This window comes from Cinclus cinclus, chromosome 7 (genome assembly GCF_963662255.1).
Source record: "Cinclus cinclus chromosome 7, bCinCin1.1, whole genome shotgun sequence".
NCBI classification, from domain to species: Eukaryota; Metazoa; Chordata; class Aves; order Passeriformes; family Cinclidae; genus Cinclus; species Cinclus cinclus.
This window is the reverse complement of record NC_085052.1, coordinates 18,855,265-18,869,670: the sequence shown is the minus strand read 5'-3', so window position 1 is coordinate 18,869,670 and position 14,406 is coordinate 18,855,265.

The following is a 14,406-nucleotide window of genomic DNA, read 5'->3' as shown; positions in this document are numbered from 1 at the left end:
CAGCTCCAGCTGCCAGCACCGAGAAAGCTCTCAAAGCCAGGATCTCATCAGTAACGACAGTGGTGGGGGAAGAGAAACACTGGGAAAACTCTGTTGCATGTCTTAATAAATCATAATGTTGCTGATATTTGTGTGCTGGTACTGAAGGAGTTAGTGGAGGCAAAAGGCTCATCAAGCAGTAAGTTTTGCTTGAATGGCTGGGCATGAGCTAGCACTATGCTCATGCACACTTAGAGGTCAGGTGTGCATGAGGGATTTCAGTGATCAGGCTGAAACTGCACCAGAAAATCTGGAAGGAAATTTCGTCTGCCAAAGCCTTTGTTCCTTTAGTTTAATCACTCTCATCATGTTTCGGACAGATAGTTTTGAAAATATGACCTAATGGCAAGAGACTGCATTTGATTCTTAGCTTTGCCATGAATGCTCTGGGCTGTCTCTTGCAAGGTAGCTCTGTGCCTGCATTTTTAGATGTGGATTTTGCCTCTTGGGTTATAAACTCTCTCTGGAGTAGGAGCTGCAAGATTGTGTGATCTGCTCAAACCTTTCAGCACTTACACGGACGGAATGCTTCACAGAAGGTGAGGTTATTGGTAGTTATTAAAAACAGAGGTCCAGATATAATCTGTCTGTTCTATAGGTCTCAAAGCATCTGCTGCTGGCTGTGGTTAGTCAGAGGGTACCTTCGGTCAGACTCAATAAAGCTAGTTTTGTTGCAATAGTTAGTTAAACAACCTTACATTCTTTTTATAGATGGAAAAATCTGGCTGTTGCTTAATTGGAAGTACAAACTTCAGACCTCTGGAGATACATGCGAATGCAGATTGCCTGGAGTCACATTAAAAGGGAGGCTTCCAAGATAAATTGTCATTGTTGTCACTTATTTGCAGCAGCATGACTTCCAACACTTGTTACTTTTTTGCATTAGAAGTGATGAGTATGCACAGATTCTCTGTACATCTGTGGAAGCCATAAGGCATACAGAGATGCTTTAGTAAAACAGACTTGAGCAATGCCCATGTTTGCAGTGTGTACTAAGTGGCAGAGTTGGGTCTGCCAGTTCATGGTCCCCAGCCATGCATTGAAGCACGAAGGGAAGACAACATGTGGGTGACAGAGCAGAAAGCATTTAGCTAGCTCTTACGTGGGACCTTCTCCTTTAGAACAGATCTTGCCCATACAGATGTGCATGTGGTTCCTGTCAAGTCCCTCCACAGGGCTGAATTTGACTGCATTTCCTACGGCACATTTCAGGAGGAGGAACATGTTTCCCACAGCCATCAGTTCTCTCTGGCAAACAGTAGCACGTGTTTCACTGGGCTTTCCACAAACCATTTCATGTTATTTTTGGTCACAGAAGCTGTCCTGTGCTAGCACTGTCCTAGCTTTATCTGCAGGTGCTACCATGAAGAGTTATGCATGCCACACTCTCTTTAATGTGTTTTTCCTAAACAGGTTGTATAAGGTCCTATTTTCTTTGCTATGGAATACTCTTGGGGGGAAACACAGATTACAATTGCTATTTCTTAAAATATCTTTTATTCATTAGCTGCTGTTAATACAACCAAGGAGTTACTACTAAAGCAGATAACTATTCTCACAACACATCACTCATTCATGTTCCCTCGTTAGCGGGAGCAGCCATTAGAACACCAATCCCAATGTGAATGCTTGGAAGCAGAAGGTCTTCCTGACGTACCACTGCCTTCTGTGTAGGTCTTTAGAAATTCCTTCAGAGGGCACTTTGTTTCCCCACCTGTATACATAACTCTTTATTCTTAATCTGTGTAGAGCAGCCACTGCCCTCCTGGGTGTGATCCAAGTTATACAACCTGTTGCAGGCTCTAATGTGTGCTGGCAACCTTGTAGAGCATTAAACACTGGTAGTCTAAATTTATAATTTCTTTCAAGTTCATGAGGATTACTTATCTCTGTAGTTTATCAGCCCCTAGGAAACTTTCACATAGTATCTTCTGAGAATATATATGTCTTGGCTTTGACCTGTAATATTTCTCGGTAACCATTTATCGGTCTGAATCTATAGAAGCATACAAACTTGTACAAAGGGGGCTTCTATGATACCAGGAGGTAGTATTTAACTGGGGTGGTGGTGGAACATGTATGTCCTCTGGATAATATGTGATAGTATGGCCTAAAGTGGGCTCCAATTCATTTGGAATAAGCTGGATGGATACCAGTACTTGGGCACACTGATGCCATCATCTTCTTGTGGATGGAGTTGACATTTACCTACTCCAACTGGTTTAAGAGCCTGTACGTGACACATAGAAAGACTCTCTGCCGCAGCTCCTCTTCATGTTTTGCTGGCTGGTGGGGGTTCCCCTGGTGATCCAGCTCTCTCACACATGGAACAATGACCTCTTCTGACAGCTCCAGCATGGCTGCTGGCGCAAAACAGAGTTCCCTGCAGACCCTAGAAGGGTTAGGAGGAGCAGTGCAATTGCATAGCACCCAGTGGATACCAATTTACATTTCTGCTCTGTATGGAAACTTATCAGAGCAGGATGGCTCAAGCTTTCAAACCAGGAGAGAGCACTGTGGGATCCCAGCCATATGGCATGCAGTGCTGGTTACTCATGAAGAGGTTTGCTTGGGGTTTTCCTATATATGTGGTTAATGAGACAGTCTGCTCCTTTAGCAGGTCTCAGTCTGGCTCCTTTTTGAGCAGCACTGGCTCACACTGGTGCCTTTGCTAATGCTTCTGGTTGGCTTTCCATGGTCTTGCCCAGGTAAGACTTGGTCTGCTGCTGCTGGAAGAAAACAGCCCTATTGCTGACTGCAGAGCAAGCATCTCCAAAGAAGTCTGAGCCATAGTTGGTGTGGAGTTGGCCAGCCTGAATGTAAAGCCAGCCAGCTAGCCTGGAGAAAGGCGTATTACCATCTTTGGTTGCCACAGTGAAAGAAAGGGGTAAGTGCTCTGAAATTTTTCCTAAATCTAGCCTTGTGTTTTCACCTCCATGGAGTCTGGCCTTCTGAAGAGGCTCCTGTCCTGAAAAGCCAAAGTAAATGGGAATAAGGGTAGAGTTAAAAGAGCATTGAGATAGAGAAGTCTGAGGGCTTCTGATCACAATTACATGGACCCTTCCCTGCAGGAATCTGCAGGATCCCTCAGATCTTGTTCCCCATCTTACCTGGAGGGCTTGCTTTCAGTGCAACTGCAGCAGACCCAGTGGATCTGATCTATCAACAACCTGATGCTCTGATCCACATTAGCCACCGTCAGGGCAACCAGGATGCATGCGAGAATCTGGCTACTGTAACCAGAGAAAGAGGAGGAGTGGGTTTATTAGGAGGACCAAAATGGAGAAACATTCTGAACTAGAAAATTCTTTTACCACATAGCACAGTGGAAAAAACCAAGAGGGTTGTGCTGCTGTGCGTGACAACTGACTGTGTAGCTATTTCCTGTGATGGTGGAGCTGAAGTTGGCAGGTGTGTAGGTTAGCATACATTCCATGTCTTTCTGTCGCTGCCATTTTCTGTTAGTTTTCAACAACATTCAGAAGTCCCACACAGAATTATAAATTTAAAATATGTGGTAGCTTGTATATCATATGATAAAAAGTATAAACCAGCAGGAAAGTGTGAAAAGGCCATGCTGACATGTCAGTGAAGCACAGTCACTAACTGTGGATATAAGTGCTACGTGAAGTCCTACAGGTTGTTTCACAAAGCCAAGTTTCTTACTCAGCTTACTACAGAGCTGTCATTTGGGAAATCAGAGGCATGTGCAGCCCTTCTGGACAGACTGTGCTCTGCATTGACTTCACTGGAGGTTTGCACTGCCAAGTGCCTTCTCTTCTTTATTTATTTGTCACTGTGATGACACCCTGCCAGCCATGGCAACTAAAGCATTTGTTATCTGTCGTGCCCTTAACTGGAATTTGGTCCCATCCACTTTTCCCTGCCGGTTCAGTCAAACAGCTCTTCAGCAGCCAGGTTATTTCTCAGCCTCTGCTGCTGGTTTTTCTGCAATGGTACCCTTGTAATCTCTATCTTGCAGTAAGAACATTTCTGTATCAATGTCCCTATCTCCCCCAATAGGAGGAGCTGCCCAACCCTGTCCTTTCAGCCACGGAAAAGCTATTTGCAAATAGGAAGGAGGCACTTTTTCAGTCGTTCCATATCTGAGCTTTTACTGGGAGATGCTTTATCTATGCCAGCTAATCTAGTGTCTCAGTACTTTACACTGAGGATGAGGGTAATTATCTTTCAGCTAACTCACTTTCTAAGTGAGCACCGTTCTCTTTTATGGCTGCACTGTGGCCTCCTCATGACCAGGAATCGGTTCTTTCTCTGCAGTAGTCTCCTCACAGAAGGGAATGAGTGCATTTAATAAGCTAATGTGCTCTGAAGTGGGGCTTGTGTTCAAAATGCAATACCTGATCACAGGCTGATCTTATAAATATTTATTATTTTATATGCTTGCAGCAGTCTTATGCATTTAAACATTGGCAGTGAACAGCAAGCACATTTATAAGGATGTGTGTGGTACCACCCTTGTGTTAGAGCTGATGTCACAAGGCCAGGAAAGCTCTCTGCCTATCTCTTGGGGACCAGAGAAGGTCAGAGGCCATTGGCACTGACACCATACACTGTGCCCAGGCAACATTTGGGTTGAAAATGTCTGTATGTGCTGGCCACATGGGAAGGAGGTTTATTTTTAGGGTGCAAGTAAAGGGCAAAGCTGCTGAGCTAAGAGTTCTCCTGTGTCCCAGCTTAGTTGCTTTGCTGCTGCATGGCAGAGCAGCACTGGGCAGGAGATGCAGAAGTGTTTCTCCAGCCAAAGAGAAATCTATCACAGCACAACACATACTGCAGCTGAATTAAAGTAACTCACCAAGGCAGGGAAAACTCAGTTAAGGAGTTACTGACAACGATGTGTCAGGCAATTAGTGATCCTTGCAGTATGTCCTGTACCTGCTCAGATAGAAGAAGGAGCTGACAGTAAACATGCTGTTAAGAAATTAAATGTGTCCAGTTCTCATGGCAGAAGCATTTATTATCAGCCTGTGCTGTTCTGTTAGCTCAAGGTACCCAGATAAGGATGAGGGCATATAACAAGCTAGGAGAGCTGTGCCTCAACCCATCAATCATTCAAATCATGTATTTAAATGTGCAATTGGAACTGATTTGAGTCTCTTGAGAAAAAAAAAAAACAAAACAAAAAACTTTGCTTGCATCTCCTGGGAGAAGGTGCATAATTTCAGTGCTTCAGTGTATTTTATTGCACAGGAGTTTTGTTATGGCAAGGGTTTCTGCAGTAGCTAAGGAGGGGATACTGGACTCTGGTTTTTCTCAAAGACTGAGGGACCTGAGGACCTGCTTTGTGAACTTCAGAGAAACAAGAATGGCTGAACATTAAGTAAAGCAGCTAAGATAGAAGATTACTATGACAGCTCTGTCTTAAAACATCCCTAACCATGCTCTGGCTTCCCTGTGCTAGAACATGAAGTCTTTTGTCCACAGAGCGCAGCAGAAAACCTGGGAAGGAGGAAAGCAGTGTTTTCCCACTTCATGGAGGATTAAGAGACTTACACAGCATCACGCAGGAAGTCAACAGCAGAGTGGGAACCAAACAGATTCACTAGTAGTGATTCAGACTAGAGGCTGGCCCAGCCCAAGGCTTATAAAACTGCATCATCCATCTGACTGGATAAATTCCACTGAGGGAGCCACCTGCCAGCAGAATATGTGGTCATCATAATTGAAACACTGAAACCAGAAGGAGAAAAAAGATGTTCTGGACATTTTGAAATTTCCTGGTTTGGCTATTTTCAAAATGAAATGCTTCTGGATGTTGCTTGGAAAAGACTCTTCAGCTGTATTTGTGTGCAAAGGTGGTTTTCTTGCATACTATTATGTGGAATGGAAGGAGTCAAATCAAAGACAAAGGAAAGTAAATACTTAAGGCTGAAACTGCCTCATGAACAATCAACCACACAAGAAAGCTGGGAGCTTTTTCTCTGTTTTCAGATAAATCCAAAAAGTTTTGTAAATTTTTCCTTCAATTTTTCACCTTTCTGAATCCAAATTAAAGCTAGCTGTGAAACAAAAATTTCCCTTTTTTGATGCTTCTCTATTATAACCTCTTACACTCTGCCAACATATGACTCAGCTTAATTGGCATTGGAGAGACTAGAGACAAAGAAAAATCTCATAAACACAGAAAATAAATCCCACACAAATATTAAAACAAAGCTACATTGTTACTAGCAGTTCTAGGGACTTATTTCCTGAAAACTCTCATGTCTGCAGTATCTTCCACAGCATCAATCCCAGTATGTTATGTGGCCATTCGTCTGAAGAACATACTCATTTATGGGGTTGGGATGGCTTTGTTAGTCAGGAGTGGCAAACTCAGTTATGAGCTTCTTTCCCAAATATTCAATATTTATTATGTACCATCAAACATCTTGATAATTTCATGGCTGGCCTTCTTAGAGGTTTGGAATGCTCAAACAAAGCCTGTGGAAGAGAACTGGAAGATTTGGAAGGAATGATGTGGAGGAATAGGAGTACTGCCTCCAAAGTTGGGTGGGATCATGAGACCACAGTGATTCCAGCCCTCTGAGTCCCCATGCTGCAAGAGGGGCTGTCATGAAAGCAGAATTTAGAGCAGGGTAACTACTGGCAACTACTCCTGATCCCACTGTACATGCCTGACATGTCATATTTTCCATCAGTGGCAGCCAGAAAGGCTGTTTAGGAAGAGCCTGCAAGCTGTTTGAGGCTGTTCCAGGTCTGCTCCACTCAGACCCGTGTCCACGAACCTTTGGTATGTATTAGAGGGTACATCTTTGCTTTTACCATCTGGTTATGGACCTTGTTTGCTGTGAATCTCCCTAAAGCATGGATGAACCTGGTGATGCTGTGGAAATCAGAAAGAATTTCCAGAAGATAATCACTCACAGTAGGAAAAACCAAAAGTATGCTTATATGTCGAGTGCATTTCAAATTTCCCGTAGTTCTTGGGGCATTTTAAAATTCCTTAGCTTCAAACAAGGAAGCTTAGTCATAGGCCAAAGTCACAAAGATGCCTCAAATAACATGTTTCTCACTCTGAGCACTCTCCTCATTAATATCCAGGTGTGGAACTCATTGCACCAAACTCATCCAATTGACTCATGTCAATAAGACAGGCATCCAAAAACTAATCCAGGTATCCGTATATAGAAGTTACAGATACACCACCAGCAGATGATTCACCCTTTTCTAAAGCAGGTATCTCAGATTGCTGCTGTGAGTCACTGTAAGCACCACCTCCCTGTCACCCCTGACTAGAGGATGCTTATTTAACCAAAGTGGATTTCACACATGTTTAAAATTGCTGAAGTTAATTGCTGTCCCCACCACCTTTGCCCTGTGAAAAGAGATGCATGGATTCTGAATCATCTTGAAAGACATTTGGCTGAAGGTGGATAGTGAACAGGTGAGTGAAGGGCAGCCTGATGTTCTTCACCTGCTTGAGGTGAGAAAACATCTTGACCTCAGTCACAGTTGTAGTCGTTCAATGCTTTTAAAAGAATTATCTTGGTTTTCTAATGTATCCAAGTGTAATTTCTTTGGCATTCAGGATCAGGCCAAATCTATTTTAGTTGATAATATGGTAGCAAAACATGTGATATTTGAATCACCAGTATGTAATTAGGCAACTCAGAAGGACTTTTTTGAGGAAGAAGTGAAATATTATGATTGTGTAAGTCTCCTCCTGTTTCTGAATGTTAAAAGTCACGTGGCAGGGGTTACCAGAGTTGTGTGATTAGCTTAGAAATTTTTAATTTTATATAACTGTGTAAATGTGACAGAATGTTAGATTCTCTGCAGATGAAGGAACACGTAATTAGGATAATTTTGTCAAAATTACAACTTCACTTAGGCAGTATATAAGGTGCCTGAAGCTCATAGGCATTTTCAAAGGGGATAAGCATTTCTTCTATCTGAGTGATAAAGACCAGAGTTTTGTAAAATGCTATTTTAGGAGAACTGAAAAAAGAAAAAGCAAAGAAAAAAAGTAAAACAAACAGCTGTGTTTGTTACAAAGCCAAAGTGGCATGTAAGAGCTGTCGTCACTGTGTTCTCTATTATGAAATACTATTTGTTCTGCAAAGTGTTGTATCTTTCCACGCAGTTTAAGAAGAAATAAAATACACAGTTTTACAAGGTTGGTTTTTTTCAGTTAAGAATTAACTGAATGAAAGTGAGGGGTTTTTTTTCATGTAAAGCCATCTTTCAAAATACAGTTACAAAATCACCTGATCATAACAGCTAACATTTATATGAAAACCCTACTTTTAAATATGCATTAATTAAGAACTAAGCATTCTGCTTTATGAATGACATTTTTGTGTTATTTATGTATATATATGTCCGTGTTCGAGTGTGACTGCATGCATCCACACGCATACTGAATCACAATTTTTGCATCCCGGATTTTTTCTCCTACTGTCTTTTGAAAGCTGAAACCGGAGCTCATTTTTAAACACGCGTTGAAGCGCTCCCATTTCCCACGACTTCAGCACCGTTTGCTTTTTTTGAGAAAGCACTGCGAGGGGCTGGGGCGGGGCCGGGAATGGCGCTGGGGCCGGGAATGGCGCTGGGGCCGGGCCGGGCGGCGGGGCTGGATTGGCCCGGCGCGGTCAGGCGCCGTGGGCTGTTGCAAACACGCGGCTCCGGGCCCCGGTGACCGGCAGTAACCCCGGGGAAGCCCGGCCCACTGCGGGTGTTCCCCCCGGTGCCGGCCCTGCCTGTGCCCGGCCTCCTGGCTGCCCCGGGGGCTGTGTCGCCCCCACATCCCTGCTGCGGCCATGGCAGCCGCGGGACAAGAGCTCCCTCAGTGCCTGGGCTGAGGCCGCAGGCCAGTCAGCACATGCCGCTCCATCCATCCTTCTGCTCTGCACGGCTGCTGCGCTGCCATCTCCTCCGCGTGCTCTCTGGGACTTTGTTCCCTCTTTCCGAAAGTCCCCACGGGCGTGTGCGGCCTGCATGGAGGGTCAGCAGCAGCTGGTGCTTTCTCGCTGTGGCTGCAGCACATGGCTCAGAGCAGAGCTAGTAGCAGTCCTGCAGAGCGGATACCCAGTCCTGCAGAGCTGGTACCCAATCCTGCAGAGTGGATATCCAGTCCTGCAGAGCGGATACCCAGTCCTGCAGAGCTGGTACCAGTCCTGCAGAGCACATACCCAATCCTGCAGAGTGGATATCCAGTCCTGCAGAGCGGATACGCAGTCCTGCAGCTCCTGGGGGGATTGCTGCCCTCCCTAGGGCATCCTCCCTTGGCCCTGCTTACAGGGTCCTGGACTGGACGCACTGGGTTACTCACAGCTGTGTTCACTGCATCCCACCCCTGGGGAGTGGATTGCAGCTGGAACTTGGTCTCCCCTATAGATCACATTGGCATCTTTTGTATGTTGTGTTCAGAGTGAAAAGATGTAGCAAATTCTCCCCTGACAGCCTTCAGCCCTCCCTGCTCTCCCTCCCTTGGGTCTGAACAAGCAGGCACTTGTTTGCATGTTCTTTGCTACTCAGCAGAGATGGCTTATGAATTTAACTCTTCCTTTCCCTCTCCTTCTCTGGTGAGTGGGATATTTTCAGAGGAGCAGAGTTGGGGTGCACTGGAATTGCAGCCCAAATGTGTAGATTACATAGGAAACCACGAATGATCATGCATGAAATACTTCCAGGCAATGACCTAAAAATGCTGAGCTGGCACTGCTGAAGGGCTTGATAGTGTAGGAAAACATATTTTGGGCAGGGGATTTAATAACAGTCTTTAACGAAGAGGGAGAGGCTGCGATTGGAGTTGCACTCATGAAATCCAGACAGAGGGATCATTAACTTTATTTTTAGGCTTGGCTGAATAATCAGGAGTTTTGAAGACTTGACTTGCCTTCTCTGTTTCAATTGTTTTAGGAGGGGCTGTGCTGTCACAACTGGGATCAAAGTGCACCAGATTACCAGCAGCAGCATTTCTCATGTCACTTCCAGGGACACGGTGCTGTGATCAGCTGATGAGCAGGACTGTTTGTTTTGCTTTTTTTCTACAGCTCAAAGCAGCCACATGTCATATTGGTTGGGCTGGTCACATACCTCCAGGTGAGAACACAGCTGCTGGAAGAGCCTCAAACTTCTGTCTGAGTAACTCTGTTTTTACTCCCTTGCTCCAATTTGCAGTGTTCTGGCTCTGGTCTTCCAACCCAAAGGGCTTTCCAGCAGCAGTAGCTGCAGCTGGAAACCAAAGCACAGGCCTGTTTTTCCAAGGGATTCAGCATGCCCAGCTGCAAAGGTCTGGCAGTGCTAGCAAGCATGGGCTGGATCAGGGGTCCCTGTGTGCTGCAGGTGACAAAGATGCCACAAACAAGGCCATCCCCTCTTCCCACTTGTGCGTGGAGCAAGCTGGTGCCATGTGGAGATGGCCTTACTGGCGTTTGGGTGGGGGTGAGGAGAAGCTACTGTCAATTCAAGTGATACTTGGTCATGGGATTTCCCCCTTTTCCTTTCACTTCCCTCCAGCTGCACAAGGGGTGGGGATAATGAGGGACACTCGCTGTTGCATGAGGAAAATTCCCCTCGCAGAGGCTGATGAACCCGCCTGACGGGAGGCGGCTGCCGGTATTACGTGTTGTGCCGCATGTGTATCCGCCAGCCACAAGGCCCTGGCAAGGGGCCCCGGCTGGAATTAACCTGCAGTAACCCCAGGCGCAGGGGCAGCCTTGGCGGGGTGTGCCTGCCTGGCCTGCGCTGGAGTATGAAAGCCATTATAATCCACTCATTCACGATGCTTAAAGAGCCAGAGGCGTTTTTCCCCTGGTTCTTCTGGAAGAGAGCAGGGTTTGGAAACAGTAAGGCACTGCATTCCCCATCCTGATGGAGCATCTCGTGCTTTACCAAGCCCTGCCCACCATGTCAGCAGTCCAACAAGTTTTAAAGTAACATTTATAATTTTTATTATGAACAAATAAAATTTCAGATCAGCACAACCAGATGTCTGTTTCCATATTAGTAGAAATTATTTCAAAAAGTTTTTTTTTTTTTCAGTACACAAAACAGAGATACTACTATGCAGAAATCCCTAAGCTGTGAAAAACCGTATCCTACTCACATTTCAACAGTGACAGAGCTTAGACAATGTGCAGATTCAACTTTCCAATCCTTCCCTGAACACCCAACACTTAGACTTCTGCTCTTCACAATACCAGCAGGGCTGGGAACGGTTTTGGAAAACAAACCAGTCCGTACTTCTGCCAGCAGCGGTGTGTGTGGTTCGTACTGTTCCTTCCTGTGCTCGGCTGCTCAGCAGTGAGCCTCACCACACCTCTGGGAGTCAGGGTGTAACCCCCCTCCCCGTTACAGATCGGGAAACCGAGGCACAGAGAGTTTTTAAGTGACTTTGTCCCAAATCACGCAGTGAGCAAGTTGTTAAGCTGGGAACAGGTCCCAGCTGTTTTAGCTATGAGGTCCCACTGCTGCTTTTTCTGCTTCCACCTTTCACAGACTCATTTAAGCTAAACATACAGACGATGCATCCAGGACACAAACATGCCACCAAAAATATATATATATATATTTATAGGTATATATATATATATATATATATATATATATTTATATCTCAAACAAAGTTCTACTTAAAGTGTTGTATCTGTTTCTTAATCTAACAAAAATCCTAACTCAAATACATTCAAAATCACCTGCACCCACAGTTCAATGTAGGCAATTAAATAATTAAGAAACCCCTTGAATGTTCATAACTCAGGAAAAAAAAAACAAGAAAAAACTGCAAATAGCTGTCAATACTTCTATGTATATTAAAGAAGGATTTAAGGCACCCAGAGATATTTGCCAATCTACCTTTAAAGTGACTGGACAAACACCAGGACTGTTTGGTTACTGCTCCTCAACTTCCACTCTCATTCCAGATTCTGGACCTGAATCAGCACTTGAAATTTGAAAGGAACCCTTGATGTCAAGCCCTGCTTCTCTGCTGAGAGGATGTGAAATACTGCTGCATTTCACAGCATGCATCTCTACTGTAGGGTATGTCACACTACACCTTAAGGGCACCAGGAGCAAGGAAATAATTCTCCCCTTCTCCCCTCCCCACACCCCTTTCAAATTACTGGCTGGAGCAAATTCATCCTCTCTGGGGACTTCCACAAGTTCAAAGGGGTTTACACTAGAGCAAAGTCAGCCCACAATTATGGAGCTAACAGTGTTCCTATTTTTTGGAGAGCTTTTTCTTTTCTTTTTTTTTTCAAATGGTAGGATACTGCTCTAGCCACAACTCCCTTTACTCCAGCCAGCAACCAGGCAGTCAAGAGCCTCAGAGCAGTGAGGACACTGTCTCCTGAAACCGGGAGCTGAAGGACTCTCTTCTCCATATGTCCTTGTTCCTCTTGACTGGAGATCACATCACTCGTTACGGCTCAAAAACTCAAAGGGTCCCATTGCTGAGCAAAAACAAGGTCGTGGTGGTGGCAGGGAGGGGAAGGTGAGGAGACAGACTCATTTTCTGAGTAACAAGCTTGTTCTTGTTAAGGAGAACATCACAGAGCTATCCTGGCTCCTGGCAAATTTCACTGCAGCAGGAGGAAACAAAGCTGCAGACACTCACTCCCGTGAAGCTTCCCTGGCGTGACATGGCAGAGCTGAGGTGAGAAAGTTGGCATCTGCACTGTCTCTGCCTTCCCTGGCCTGCCTGAATAAGGGAGACACTGCAAACCCCACTCCAGTATCACTTTGTTCCAGCTACCTCTTTGTGCTTTCTTCCAGCTCCGATTGATGCATTGAAACAACAAAAACAGTACTATTGCTACAACTAATAATAATAATAGTAATAAAAATTAATAATAACGAGGAGAATTAAGGGGGGAAAAGCATGTTCAGGTCAGTGAGAGACTTGACACCATAACATCCAGAATGTAACCAACCGCCTGAACTCAAGCTGCTCTCTGCAACTTGCAGGAAACAACACCCACACGGACTTTTTTCCCCAGCGCCCTCCAGCTGCATGCCCACATCGGCTGTGATGTAACTGACCTTTCTGCAGGCTCAGCCGCCCTCGCTGCCTGTCTCACTGGCAAAGGAGTGAGGTGGCGAGATGGCTCGCCAAGGGGGCTGGGAGGCAAGCTAAGGGACTAACAAGGAGCTGTTTTTGCCTCTCCTTCCCACTCTCTCTGGGCAGCAGGGAATGGCAAACCAACACAGCGGACCCTGGGCAAGAAAGCACAGAGGTAGCTCACACTGCTGGCAGTGTCTCACCCTGAGGTCTCAACTTCCTCGAGCTCCCTGTGCCATCTGGCCCCACACTGGTGTTTCTCAGGCACTTGTTGAGTGGACCCCCAAGGATGAAAATACCTGCTCCTGAACACACCGTCACTCCTCCCTACACCTGCAGGTGCTCCCTTGTCCTGTTCCTGTGCTCAGCAAAGATGTGGATCTGCCTGCCACCCAGAAAAGACCCTGTTATTCCAGCACATAAAGCAGCTTAACTCAGAGGTGGAGCTTTGGTTTATATCCTTCTCCTCCTCTCCATTTTGGCAAAGTCCCATTTGCTGGCAAAAATCTCAGCAGTGGAGGTGAGCAAAACTCACTATGGGCTGGTGCTGCCCCTTGGCAGCCAGTGGCACATCCCTCCATCTCTCCTCCTCCTCCTCCTCCTCCTCACTGTGGCTCTCCAAAACAACTGTGGAGCTCAGAGTCACACTCTGCCTTCAGTCTCTTATGGCACACAGGGCAGTGCAGGGAGGGAGGCTGTGACACTAGAGGGAGTGGGAATTAAGGCCACCAGCACTCCCCCTCCAGTGCCCACTGCTGCTACTTCATCCTCTGGCCACGGGTGAACCTGGCCAGGGATCTGAGAGAATCTGGGCACTCTTCTCTCCCCAGCCAGAGTGGCTAGGTGGTGAGGAGCAGGGGAGAACACTTCCCAAGAAACATCTTGGAAAGAAACAACTCTTCTTTCTGATAGCAAGAGCAAGGGATGGGGCTGCTTTTCCCAGGAAGAGCAGCTTAGCCATGTCATGTCTGTCAGCAGCCCTTGAGAAAAGAGTAGGGACAGTGGCAGAAACTTTGGGGGGAAGGTAGTGGGGAGAAGGTCCCTGACTTTGGCTCATCTCTTCATCTGGCTGGTACAGGCTTCCCTTACTAAATATTACATAGCCAACTGCAGTGGGCCTCCCCAGGCAACTTCCCACCAGCTTCTCTTCCAGGTAGAGACTGGGACAATATATAGCAGGAGACAGGTTAGAAAGGTTGGAGAGGAAAACAGAAAGGAAAGGGAGAGGAGGGAAAAGGTGGCCTTGTGTTATAAAGGCAGAGTCCTAGATCTTAAATACTTCACGCAAAATGCAGCGTGGGAGGGGGACATTAAAACTCATTATCATTATCTTA